Source organism: Styela clava, chromosome 14, assembly GCF_964204865.1.
Source record: "Styela clava chromosome 14, kaStyClav1.hap1.2, whole genome shotgun sequence".
NCBI lineage: Eukaryota > Metazoa > Chordata > Ascidiacea > Stolidobranchia > Styelidae > Styela > Styela clava.
In genome coordinates this window covers 7,811,647-7,826,133 of record NC_135263.1, presented here as the reverse complement: position 1 = coordinate 7,826,133, position 14,487 = coordinate 7,811,647, and the positions used below count along the sequence as shown (strand labels likewise).

At 36.8% G+C, this 14,487-nt stretch overlaps 1 protein-coding gene across 6 annotated transcripts in view; it reads right to left on the bottom strand.

Moving 5' to 3' along the window:
- The window catches only part of LOC120340681 (sodium channel protein type 3 subunit alpha-like), a 128,446-nt gene extending 126,175 nt beyond the window's left edge, over nt 1–2,271 (bottom strand). For 4 of the 6 annotated variants that reach the window (XM_039409008.2, XM_039409006.2, XM_078119796.1 and 1 more), the window contains exons 1-2: nt 1,745–2,271; nt 442–580 (exon numbers count right to left, since the gene is read on the bottom strand). The gene's annotated coding sequence lies outside the window, so the exon portion shown is untranslated. The remainder of the gene's footprint in view (nt 1–441; nt 581–1,744) is intronic. The other 2 variants (XM_078119797.1, XM_039409012.2) reach the window with 1 other exon arrangement.
- Nucleotides 2,272–14,487: the final 12,216 nt, after the last annotated feature.

The following is a 14,487-nucleotide window of genomic DNA, read 5'->3' as shown; positions in this document are numbered from 1 at the left end:
TAAAAACAATTTTTTCTCACGTAAATCAGATTTTTTTTCCTCGGGGAATTCAATGATGACGTTTTTAGATTGCGCTTTTTTGAAATATTTTGTGCAGCTTCATTATACTCTTATTTTCACCGATATTGAGGGACAACAATGTCCATACGTCTCCCATAGGAAGGGTGTCTGATCATAAAAAAAAAAAGGGTTTCTCTGAAACGAGACAATGTCGCTCGATCTGTATAGTGTGCCGTACTGTTGTGCACAACACATGATTAGCCATCAAACACTCTTTGTATTTACCTCGCTTGTCACCTTCCAAATATTACAGAATTAACTTTTGTGTTAATGGTAATTTATCAGTTCAAGCTGTGGGGTGCTCCGACTATATTTCTATCATTAATGAATGGCAACTCTCCAATAATAGTTTTTAGACTCTTCGGTACTATTTCACCCCACCTGATGTCAATAATTTCCTTTTATTGTGCTCTTGTCAATTCATTTGTGTTTGTTCTTAGTAGTCTTCTTTTTCTATTTTCTGCTATAGTCTTGTCAATTTAGACTTGACACCACAGTCATTTGTCCATTTATTCTTGATCTAAATGTGAAACATGGTGTAGTGCATTAATATATTTCATTTACCCGCTCATTTCTGCATTTACAGATTCACAATAGGTATCGATACGGTACCGTACCATACCGCTGGTGTTTACCGGTATTGATCAAGGCAAATAATCTTCATTTCAACACTTATTGTGCAAATTTTGTTATTGTACGGTACCTGATTTACGTCATCTGTGATCATTGTCTAGCACAGGATGGTCCAAACCCAGGCCTGCGGGCCACATGTGGCCCACAGCGTCATTATCTGTGGCCTGCGACGCATTTGCGCAAAGGTAAACAACAAATCTCATTTAGAGTTTTTCGTCATAAAAATAACCAAAAAAATATTTTGATGTCACTGAATTGAGTAGTGTTATGGCTAGCTGAAGCAACTAGCAAAGTTGATTTATGTGCTTGGGTTGTCTAAATTGTTTTCTGGCTTTCCAATTTTTTGGTGGGAATATATATGAAAACAAAATAGGCTTCATAGACAACTAAAAATTGAATAAGGAATCTATTAGCCTAGGTTGGCTATGCATGTTAACTGAATATGATTCCTGCCGGATCATTTTTGCAACCAGCCTAAACAGTATTACAAAAACTTAGGAATTATCCTCCTGTATCCCAAATTTGGTAAAACTCGGTAATCAATCAATCTGCAGTTATTTGCAAGTTATTTTGTAAACATGAGTTTGAAAAGAAAACTGACCAATTCAAACAGATTTTTTGACTGGATATGTATGGCATACCATACCATAATGCTTGCATAATATGTCTGCAAGTTGTGTTGATGACAATCTAAAACGGCATTTTCTATGTTATGAAAAGTTTGAAATCTTACACTAAGCGTAATTATTGTAAGATTTTCGCACGTTTACGTGAGTTTTTTGGTGTTTTTTGCATGTTTTAGCTTAATAAATGACAAATAATGATCAAGGTGTTTGGACAATAGAAGTGTTTGTTTTGTATTGCACTGTTTACCCATTCTAGGCACTATTGTGGCCTGCGAATAATACAAAAATAATAATAGGGCCTGCTAGGCCGACAACCTTGGACCAACCTGGTCTAGCACTTCACAGTAAACCAACGTGGGTGTCTAGGTCACCTTCAAAATTCCCAACTATTTCTCAGAAAAAACATATTCGATTCAGGTACCTACCTATGCCAGTCTTCCGGTAGAAAGGGGATTCCTCGGTCATACGCTGGTCTTGTGGCTCGTTTAATACTCCATAATTTCTAGTGATACCGGTAATCGATGATAGCCTAGTTGGCTGATTGGCAAAATTCATACATGCTTAACATTAACAATAATTATTAACTACCCAATCTGTTAAAACAGGTGTTAGAACCTTGGGTCCCCCTCGGCTTCTCTGGAAAAAATATACTTGATTTGGAGATCGTAAACTTTTAAAGTGCATACCGGTACCGTACTTGCATAAACAGTGAGTACGGTGGTTTTCATAGATTGACTTAGGCCATGCCGTCCAGTTACCGTACCAGTCCATGTCGGAGTACTTATGGAAATATTCAATCACTTACCGGTACCGGTACTCACCGTATTTCAGATGCCGTACCGTACAGTCTCGGTCCGACTGCCTTCAATGTAGACCGCAACATTTATGTTAGTAAATTTAAAAGACAAATCGGCTGAACCAGCTAAGCTAAACTGGGCGCATCGCGTTTATCAAAGCTATTAAATGCACCACCGGTATAGGCCCTATGCCTATATAATATTTGACTTGAACGTTTAGATGGCAAAAACATGGATTGATTTATGCGACGTTGCCAGAAATAAATGTAGTATATGAGTCTTCGTAAGTCAACTTCATCAACACTAAAAGCGATTCAATATAGCTTAGTGTTTCTATCCAGCACTTTACACAATAGATAGAAATGTTCTACATAAATTTGAATTCTTATATCACACAAGGATATATCATTCCGAAGTAAAAGAGAGGAGTTCTCACTTGTACGCTGCAATGCAGTTTAAAATTGAAACTGGCAACTCTACTTTGCTTATCTGTAGCAGAAGAGTAACCTCTAAAAAACGCGGCAATATTAGTCAACAGCTTAATGGTTTAGGGGTTAAGATTAAGGTCCCGCTAAATGAAGGGCTCGGGCTCAGGCCCTAAGTATAGCGATCTTAATTGTGGGAGTTTCCACTGCTTTAAGTTGGTTATTCCTTAATTGCATTAGCTCCTATGGGAAAATAAATCTAGAGAAATCTGAAGGCCGAGTAGAAGGGCGATTAATTAAAGTAAGGCGGGAATGGTTGCGAAGGGACAAAGCAAAGAAAGATCGATAGCGACCCCAACTGTGTGAGCATCCACTGCTATAGATGACCTGCAATGTAATTGCATTAGCTCTTATGAGAGAATAAATCTGGTGAAATTAGAAGTGCGAGCCGAGGGGCGACATCTCGCGATTACGAAAGTACAGTAAGACGGTGATAGCTGAGGGGATATAGCAATTAGAAGGCCGCTCTGATTACTGAACTGCTGGCCTTGTTACGTTTTATTTTCTACAATCAAGTCCATGCATCTGAAACGAATAATTGGCTAAGTAATCCGATAGCCGACATGGACTGGTAACCGGACGAGATGCCATGATACGCCATAGGATTATGGCGTGTTGTCGGCTCTCTAGGATAAATTGAGCACAGGCGTCAACCAGGTGTATACTGTATAGTAGTGTTGAGCACAATCAGGAGTCAGGTTTTTTAGGATCAGGAGTGCAGTTCTATGCTGTTCCCAGGAGTTTCAGTCGACGTTCTTTCTAAATTTATTTCAAATTGAGACATTGTGTAAATCAAAGACATTGCTGCATTAGGAAGGATACCGTACGACATTATAAATATACCGATTTTTGTGATGTGTTTATACCGGTACCGGTATATAATGTGTGTTATAGAATACATTAATTACCGGTATAGATTTGATGATAGTGAACTTGATAACCAAAAAAATAGAACTGTTTTAAGTTTAATAGAATTCAACATAGGGCAACAATTAAGTGTATATTATGGTTTATCTGTAAATAATAGTGTCAAACATAGTTTACACCCTCATAAGAATTATAAACTCATTATAGAATTTATGAAAATGCATAAAATGACTTTACTAGAAGCTAGGCAAGAATATCATAGAGCAGTGATTCCCAAAGTGGGTGATATCAGCCTTTGGTGGGCGAAAAAGTCGAAGGGGGCGATTTCGCGAAATCTGTTTTTGTTCGGCGCATCATGCACTTAATTCTGTACTCTGTGTGCATTCGCAGGCTTGAATCATGTGGGCGATTATTGCACGCGAAAGGATTGCTGAACTCGTCTTCACAGTGCGGTACAGTAGTTTGCGTATCCCAGTGGTCAGCAAAATACGGCCAGGGTAAAATAATTTGGCCCGGACGATTCACTGAATGGACCTTTCTCCGACCTTTGACCGCGGAAAATTCTTTGTATACTTTTAACATTTTAAAATTTTCGGTGCTCAGTTTAAGAGTGGTTTCGCGAGTTGTTGCCTGTAAAATGGGATATTTGTTTCAAACTATCATTTTAATTCATACCATTCAACAATCTATTATTTAAAAGTATCGAAAAGAATTCTTGCAATAAGGAAATAATATTCGTTTCGAGAGATTCATCACTGCTTTATTTTTGTGAGAACGTATCTTCTTAAAGAAAATCGTTATCAAAATTTCAGAAACCATGCAAAAATATTCACTTCGATGTTTGGAAGTACATATTTGTGCGAACAATTATTTTCGAAAATGAGCATTACAAAGAACAAGCAAAGAATTGGGATTAGTGATGCCCATTTTTGCATTTAGAAAATGTTCCAATCTTGGCGTCGTAAAGCTATCAAGTGTGATACAGCAACAAGACAGTGTCACATTGAATGTCCTTGTAACAATTTTTTAATAAGACGACTGAGTTGAGTTCACGAATTGTCGCAGTTTTCGTCCTGTCCCATTTTTAACTTTCAAAAAATATATTAGACCCGCAAAAGACTAGCAACCCTAAATTTTGTCCCACGAGCGACATAATCATTGCCGACCCCTAGGCAGTAGCCGATAGTCGTCACAGCTTCTTCCACATCCGAGTCCATGAATCCAAAAACAAATGTCATTATTACGAACTTTGTTTTCATTATTTTAATGTGGAATGGGATGAATTTAGGGAGTGAAATGCAATGAGGCTAGAGTACACGGCGGTTTTGAGGAGGTAGAACCCTGGTTTCTTTCATTTCCAACCTCTTATATGGTGAAAAGGGGGGTTTTCAGTCATGCTACTATTGCTATCAAAACAACGAAATTTCTATCAGTAAACAGGGTAATTTTAGATATAAAAAAAACTCGCTGAAGAACACCGAGTTGAATGAATGAAGTTGTATAAACTACTTTAGGGGGGCAGTGGCGTAGCCAGTCCCAAATTTGGGGGGGGGGCAAATTTGAAAATTTTAGAAATTATATTAAGTTTAAGACACCCCTTCTTCAAGCGCGAAACAACGACAGTTTATCAATAAGCAAACTGATTCAATTTAGGTGGGCTACAGCCTTTTCCATAAATTTTTTGTAGTCAATGCATGGTCTTGTAACAAAAGCAGTGTCCCTGATAGTTCTATGCTTCTTGCATGACGATGCATATCTTACACAAACCACCCCCATCACAGAGTTGGGTGTAAACTAACCAACTGCAAAATCTGTCATCGTCAAGCCATTTTTTGAGAAATTCACGACGACTTTGTCTAACGGTATCCAAAATCGTCACGTTTTTCGGACCATCCGAAGTTAGGTGCCTGTATTTCTCTGCATCGGTAAGCTGCGTATGTCTCTTAAGAATAATTCCAAGATCGTTTGTTTTTCCTTCTTTGAATATTAGTTTATCTTCGGGAATAGAAGTGATAGACGTAACTTCCGTAACCGGTGCATCCACAGCCTGAGTAGCGCTTATTTATTTTTTTAAAAATAATTGTAATCGTATAAATGACGATTATGAAAAAAAATGGAATTATGGAAAAAATGAACGGTGATGAATTCTTCCTTGAAACAACCATGAATAACATATTAATAATGTAGCCTACTATTGGTAATTCTTTTTGATATTATTTTATTTGTTATTTTTCATTAAAAAAAAAATAAAAATTTATTTCTAGAATAAAGATTAATTATTAAGATAAATCGTTTGGGTTGCTTTCAGCGTTTTCAATTTAGTCTCTCTCCACTGTACCCACACTTACTGATCGTGATCACTGTGATGTAACAAATCTACTTTGTATTTCCCGTGCTTCGGTTTGTCACGAAGAAAGATAAAACAGCCGTACGTTTTTTACAAATAATTCAATCCTGTAATCAGGTGTTGATTTAAGGTAAGGTAAAAAAAAGTAAGGTTGGTCTAAAGTAGTGCTTGTCAACCTTTTTTGTAATGGTACACCCTTTCAACCAGTTCTTGAAATCTGGTACACCCTGCCGTCCTCTGCATTTCGTACAAGATCTGATTGTAATTCACCAGTTATGTGTTCTGCTAAGAGCAACCTTCTGCCTTTCCACTTGTGAATGGCCCATATTCGAAAACCAAGACTCTGATATTCAACATCCAGAAAATAGGCTCCGAAGTTTAGTAGTAGCACATCATGAGGCTTACCGTGTTTCCCAGAAATAAGACGGTCTTATTTCAATTTACTCTCTAAAATTATCACTACAGCACTAAGACTTATTTTGGGGGATGCCTTTTATTTTCATTTGTTACAAACATAATTACAAAGTAGAGAATTTCGAGATTTTCATATATATTACTTATAAATAACACATTTTTATTTAAAATAACTGCTAAATATAGACTATAATCATTTGAAACGTGTATGTCTTGCTATCGAATAGGTCAAAAAATAATTCGCGCTATCGACCAGGACTGGGTTTTATTTTAAGGGTAGGGCTTATATTAAAATCTTTTTAAAAATAGAGGCTAGGTCTTATTTTCGGGGAAACACGGTATGAACAATTGATCTCCTCTTGGATTTCATATCTGCGTTTCAATTTTCCCATTATTAGGTCTCAATGAAATATTCCAGACATTCAAAATCGGAAAAATCACATTTTAATACATTATTCTGCCACTATTACATTTTAAAAGACTCAATCTTGCTACTACAAAAATATCACATCCTTTCCCCCTCGATAACTTCAACTGATTTTAAATATATATGTCTGTTAGATGAGACAGGGGTAGAACTGTAGAAGCATATCATGTGATAGTGTGTATCTTACAACATTGGGTACGGTACACCCTTCAAACTTTTTGTACACCCTGGGGTGTACTATACACCCGGTTGACGAGCACTGGTCTAAAGTCTTGAATAAAATTAATACTTAGGATAGCATCTTACGGTACCATCCTTGTCTTGGCATCTTGGTGTTGTTTTACTTATCAGTCTTACGGTGATTACAGATTTAAGATTACTGCACGGTACCGTATTAGCAAGCCACTGATAGACGACAATGTCTGAAATTGGTGATATTGAAAGAAAATTTGCGTCGGGAGATTTAGTTGAAAGAGGCAGTTGGGAAAAGTAAAGCATGGGAGAATTGTGTTTTGTCGTATGAGAAAGACTGGAATATATTCTGGGTATATTGTTTGCAAAATATGTCAAAAAGTTCTCAAGCACAATCGCAAGTTTCTTTTCATCAAATAAAATTATAACGCCCTCATTGAAAGAGAGTTGACCAATGCAGCAGTATCTTTCATAGCATCAGATATGAGACTGGTACGTGCCATTGAAGGTAATGGTTTACTAAAACTTATAAATGTTAGCATAAAAATTGGGAAGCTCAAGGCCAAAGATATTTTGCCATCTCACTTCACTGTACAGTGAGAAATTGTGCTAGCGAAGTGAAGTCAAATATTTCTACAAAGTTAATCAATGCTATTTCTGAATATGGTTCAATTGAATTAACCACGGATATGTGGACTGATACAAAAACCAGGCTATATAAGCCTCACTGTTCATTATTTTTCCAATGCTCACATTCTAGTCCCTCAGGTGTTGGCAGTGGAAAAGTTTCCAGATGAAGCTAAAACTGGAGTTAATATAAGAAAATGCTCGAATAAATAATAAGAAGAAAATAATAAATAAATTGTGAGTTTCTTTCCAGTATATGGCACAACATTTTTTCTATGGCACTGATCAGGGCAGTAACATAAAACTGGCATTGGCAAATGTCAACCGTGTCCTTTGTTGTTGTCATATGCTGGCAACTGTGTTACAGCATACTCTTCAATTAGAAAATAAAACAGCACTGAAGAAGAATTTGTGTATGTGGAAAGTAATTGAGCAACAATCAACTGCATAAAAACCCTAGCAGCATACTTTAAGCGCTCCGGCTTGAATAACGAGCTTAGTCATTGTCTTCCACAAAGCAATGGAACTCTAGTTTCATGATGCTGGAATCGTTCAGTAAAAATGACACTGAAATTCACAATGTTCTTGAAAGTGAGGATCAGCTTCGTAGAATTGATATGGCCAATGTTAGAATTTTGATTGAATTTTTGTCACCATTTTATGATGCCTCAAAATATCTTGAAGGCGAATGCTATCCCACCATACACAAAGTCATGCTATGGCTTGAGAAGTTGAAACGTCATTTACAGGTTAAGTTTAATGACTCAGAGATATCAACATTTTTGAAAAAAAGTTGTCAGGCATGCCTAATATTGAAATTTGAAGTTCTCTATATACATCATTTGGCCTATTTTTGAACCCTAAATTTAAGTCACTGATCACTGTAGATGAGGAGAAAAAAAACAGCATCCATGTTTACTGCCGTAATTTGCTTGAAGCATTATTTCACCAAACTTCCAGCAGTGCTGCTACTCATGATAACGACCACTGTTACCTTACCACCTTTCAATGCGAAAAGCGCCAAGACTCGATTGATGATGAATTTATTGATTGGCAAAAGTGTCTTGAGCAGCCACCAGTAATGGATGAAGTATCGCTTTATGTTTCATCTTGTTTTGAAGGACCAGGAGCTACACAATCTAATGAAGCTCGTGGTGACTTCAACATATTGAATTTTTGGCAATTATCCAGCATAAAAAAGCGCTTAATCATTGCTTTGTCGATTGGCAATAAGTATTTTATCTATTCCTGCATCTAGTGAGAGAGTGTTTAGTGCTTGCGGAAACACAGTTACCAAGAAAAGGGCAAATTTGTCTGCTGCATTCTCTAATTGTATTGCATTCTAGCATGAAGAAGTGGCATGCCATACATACATCTGTATAAGACTCCAATGTTTTAAATTTCCTAAGCTTGTATTTTATATTTTGAGAAAGTGATTTTAATGCTAAGATGTCTTTGAATTCATAAAAATAGAGCTGACTCAATTTTGCAAAAATTAAAATTAGCAATAGTGAGTTGAACGATTTTCAGCGTTAGAAGATAAATAATGAATGTAAATGCATCAACAGCTCAGTTAGATTGCACCACTTCATCAGAGCAGCAAAAATTTCACAGGTGTAATAGCAGTTAAAGAAGTTTCGTTAATTTATTATTTGCATTTAGCGTAATTTACCTTGCAACTTTATAATTTTCAGTTTTATGCCAGTCATTATGGATATTTCATAAAAAAAGTTATACTGGTTTATACCATCCATTCTACTGATTTCAGATATAGTTTGAATTTTTCAAATGATTTATTTTATTGTGATTTTGATTTCATGCTTGTGCGACTTGCACAAGCACTGTGAACAATTCGATGCAAGGTTCCAATATATCATTTTTTTTTAAAACTAAAATTTTGTTCTGTTTTTTTTAGAATATATCATAGTGTAATAATCTATAGTTGTTTTCAACCAAACTCAAGTTTACATGAATTGCTTGGATTACAAAAGTCACATTAAGCACCAAAAGAGACAGGAGTCATAAATTTCCAGCTTCGGAGTCGTACTCTGATTTTCATTTCTGGTTTTCGGATGAGTCTGAAATTCTTGACTCCGCTCATCTATGGTGTATACTCAGCAGTGTTCACTATTAGCGCACTTTTTTGCGAAAAGTGAGAAGCTTTGCAACTTTTTTTAGGGACTGCGAAATAGCACTTTTTTCCGATTTTGAAGGGCAAAAATTCAAAGTTGACAATTATTTTCGTGCGAGTATGAAGTTGACAAATGAGTTGCCTACTAGTACTTTTGTAACCCAATTTTGCATTACATAATGATATTTGCTGGAATTCTAACCTATGTGGTGCGTACATGAGATGCAGCTTTTGCATTAACGCTAAATTCTTGTTTATAATATGATTATTATACAAGCACACCGATTCCGCTTCTCCCGCAAAAACAGTTGGCGGCATCTTTGAAACCAGATGTCCGAATACAACGCAGTGCGATTCTTCAAACGAGCGTGGTCATGTGACTGTCGATGAACTGTGACCAATGTACACGTTTTGCAAGTTTGGCGGGATTTGTTCCTTAGTGAATTTATTGGAGCCATTCAGAAAGTTCTGAAACTCGATACGCATTGTTTTTTTGTAACTAATGTAAACCTAGGCCAGTATTTTTTGAATTAAAAGAAACTTTTAGCAGCATCTCACAGATTTGCGAAATCACCTAATACATAGGTCGTATTAACAGCCATTTTATTGTAACTACGAATGTCAAAAGCACGTGCCATTTTGCGATATTTAATATTATCTATTCATTCTCTATAAATCGAACTTAGAGACCAGAGTCAAAAATTAAATGCAACTATTTCTCACTAATATGCGAGGTTATGATACTAATGTCGAGAATATTTGTGAGTATATCATTGGACGGGAATATTTTGCACCCCTGCTATTTGCAGCACAACGATTCGCTAAAGTTGATCGATCGAATACACGGGAAGCATTTATTTATCATCTCACTGGCCAACATCGGGCGGAACTGTACGATCATGTTGTCTTCCCTAAATAATAACTTTTTTAATGAATGTTTAAATTTTACATCTGTGTATTAATTATGATATGTTCTTGTTGGGTTTCATTCATTTCAAATTAGAAATTGCCCGGTATGCCCAAATAGGTGTATAATTATAGTGTAATCGAGTAAGTCTAAGGAACTGAGTGCTCAGCCAGGATTTTTCCAACGGGGGTCTTACGTAAAATTAAATACCGGTAAGTGCTTTAATCGTACAATTTACAACTCCGTAAGACGTCTGTTAAATACGTTCCAGAGTTTCGTGTAGCTCGCCTCCCTCTGTATTCGTTTGGTGAGCCTATTTCAAGAATATACTTGCTAATCTTCGATCATTATTTAATTCGCAATCAGGTGTAACCACGTAGCGTATTTTTTTTTTTCAAAAATGAGATATTTCCGGAGAGAAACAAAGGTTAAAAATAAAACGATAAAAATAGTGAAAATTAATTTAAAAAGAGAAAAGTGAAACTCGCGAGTACCAATGGTGTTACAATCGTTTACATGCACAAAAACATCGATTGAATGTGTATGAAATGTGTGAAACTATTACTCGTGGTAATTCAATGTTAATCTTTTTATTGTCATTCTATGAGTATTTACCTGCACATGATTAGAGACGGGCAAAATCGGATTTTTTTCCAATGGAATAATTTGAATATTTATTTTTATTTAATAGAAACTCGCCAAAGACTGAAAACTCGGTAACAAGGCGGTGTTTTTACTTCCTAATTTTGTCACAATCGCGGATTATTTTTTGTCACGGCGATCGTTTCAGCGGCCGACATCCTAATTATTGTTGCAATTTTTTCACAAGTAATAATTCTCACGCAGCGGCGCACATCGAAGTTTTTTTTTAATTTCAAGCAGAACTATGAGTTTACATCGGCGAAGATGTTAAAGACACTGTTAAGTAGTAAACGCACAAACATTTTAATTTTATTTTGATCTCATTATCTGGTTCGATAACAGTTTGTAAATTACGGCCCTAGTTTTTAGCGAACAATATTATCATTACTGACCCCGTCATGAAGCTAATAATAGCTGACTTTTTATGATTTTAATTTCTATCGTTTGTGTTATTTTCGTATTAAATAATAAACAAGAGAGCTGTGCTCACATATATGGACACGTTAACCAGAGCGAAGCAGTATTTGCCTTTGACGCCACCGGTACCCACAAAAAATTTCGAGTTTAGCGTAGAAATAATTTACAGAATCAAACCGGACAGCCAGTGTTCCCATTGATAAAATAATACAGCGAAATTTCAGATTTCGTGCGAAATTTAGAAATAAATAAAAGTAATAGCCTTCTGGCAAAAAAAATCAATCTTTACTCACTGAAAATTTCAAAGCAATTGGTCCAGTATTCGAAGAGAAAAGCGATTTTTTAATGATAATGACGAAAGAAAATAACAATAACAACAAAATTTTGAAACGATCGTTATGGCCACTAAACTTGTTCAATAAAACACTTTGCGGAATCGTCATTTCGTGAATACTCAGTGTTGCTTTGAATTAAATATACTGAATAAATAAATCGGCAATAATAGCATTTCTACATGGTCAAAATAATATTTCCACCCAAAATCTCCGGAATTTCCATAGAATACATTATTTACCTGTCTTACTTTATCTGGTTTGTCGTTTCTAAACGTAAAAAACGGATTCCAAGCGCTTGATTTCACCAGATCGATAGGCGCAGAAAGAAAAAACACCACAACTGAAAGATTTTCTATATTTATCGTTTCTGTCTGTTAGCGATAGTCGTAGGTGAATTCTTCCTCGTAACTCTTACTTCGAAATTAATGTTAATAAATTTTATCTTGCGTTTTAATGCGCCGTGATTTGAATTAATGAAAATGATTGTGTAGGGAGTTTGCAGAGAAGATCTTAAATTAGCGTATAACCGACCTTTTATGACTATTATTGAATTGCAGTGGCGGCGCGTGGTCATTTTGACAACCGGGGCAAGCTACTGCGGGAACAAGTCACCCCCATCTACGGGGACAGGATGAGCGCTGTAAGTTCTCCCATCATTTTATGAGTATAAAACCATTCCATCGGTAACAACCAATCGGCAAAAGCGATAATTTTTGACGATAAGAAAGTGTCTTTAAAACCGGTCCAAGTCAAGGGATTAATAAAAATAGACATAGTTTATTTTGAAACCTCTTTCAAAAGGAAAGGCAATTTTTACCCAGATAAATACAATGACATATTAACAGAAACTTCGGGAAAGCAGACAAAACCAAAAATAAGGTTTAAAACGTTACTATGAAGAAAGGAAAGATATTGCAAAGATAAGGACATGCGTCGATCACTCATAGATATATATGCTGCTAGACTTCTACTGCTTGAACATATATGCAACACGCCGCGGTTTCTTGGAAGCAAAATGCTCAATAACGCGCTGATTAAAGTCATGCATCCCAGAAATAACGTCTCTGTGAATGGATAAAACAGCCAAGGAATTTTATCTATCATGCTTCATTGTGTTTCTGAGATACGTTTTAATACGCTTCAGCGTGCTGAATGTTCGCTCTGCGTCGGCGGAAGAAATAGGCGTCGTCAAAATGATGTCCAGAAATTTTGCAGACGCCGCAAAGATAGTTACTAGAGTGTTATCTATGAGGAACCCATAGAGCGCGCAAGTTGATGTGATGTTCAAAAAAGTTTGATTGGTGTATATACATCGCAATTCATTTTCCAATTTACCCACGTTTATCATGGGATAAAATTTGGAGACAGTAGCCAACAAATGGATGGGAAATTGACGTGCAAATTTTGAAAAATTTTTGGGGTTTATCAAAGAGAACGCGGCAAGGTGTTCAGTGCGCAGACGATCGCCTATTTGATTCACCAGAATGTCACAGAATTCCTTTGCAGACAAAATCAAACGCTTCGTTGTTTGCCCGCGGCGTAAAGAAGCACTCCATGTGTCGTCGTATTTTATTGTATCCCGGATACGAGATACAGCATCGCAGAAGTCTGAAATACACGACTGCACAGACGCTCCATCCATTAGCCTTGACTGCAATGCGCCGTATAATACATCCACGTGATAGAATATTGTGGAGAAAAAATGAAAACTCACCATCTTCTAGCAGACGCTTTAGACCTGCCGCCTCCCTCACAGAGCGTTCGTCCCAAACCGGAGAGCTCTGAATGCCATTGAAACACTCAATGAGCTCAGACTTAATTTCGGACACGCCCTGCATCACGCGTAATTGGAAGTTCCAACGTGTTGGTGCACAAGCTGGGAGACGGCGGCTACATATCTGGCGAAGGAGGTCAGAGCGCTTCGGCGGAACGGGAAAAAAATGAAAAAAACCCCGAAACATTTGCAAAAAATATACGGACGAGAGGGTTATCAAGACACATATTTTTAATAACGAGGTTAAATTGGTGTGCATAACAATGTAAAAAATGCGCATTTTTGCAAATTTTACATTTTTTGCGGAAAGGCCAAATTTAAGCGGCGGCGATGCTTTGCCTGCAGAAGATCGCGATGACTATGGAACCGTGATCAAGAAATTTGATGAATATTTCACAAAACGTGACCCGCAGCTTATGTTGCGTGAGAAATTTTGGTTGAAATTAAATCGGGAGCCTGACCAGACTTTCGATGCATGGGTAAACGCAATCCGTCAGATGGCGCAAGAGTGTGAGTTTTCTTCTAAGTTTTCCTTTCCATTTTGTGAATGAAGCAATGCGCGATAAGCTGACGTTTTCTTGTCGCGACGATGCCACGAAACTGAAATTATATGATGCAGGTGCCTCACTTAAGTTAGAAAAAGTGATACAAATCGATCCATGAAAGAAGCAACCAGTCGAGAACTAAAAGAAACAAAGACAGCGATGATTGATGCCATAGAAGAAGAGGACAAAGACCAATGAAGAAATATCGAGGTCGGGCTAGGATAAGCACTGATCAGAGCAAGACCAAATGCCGATATTGCA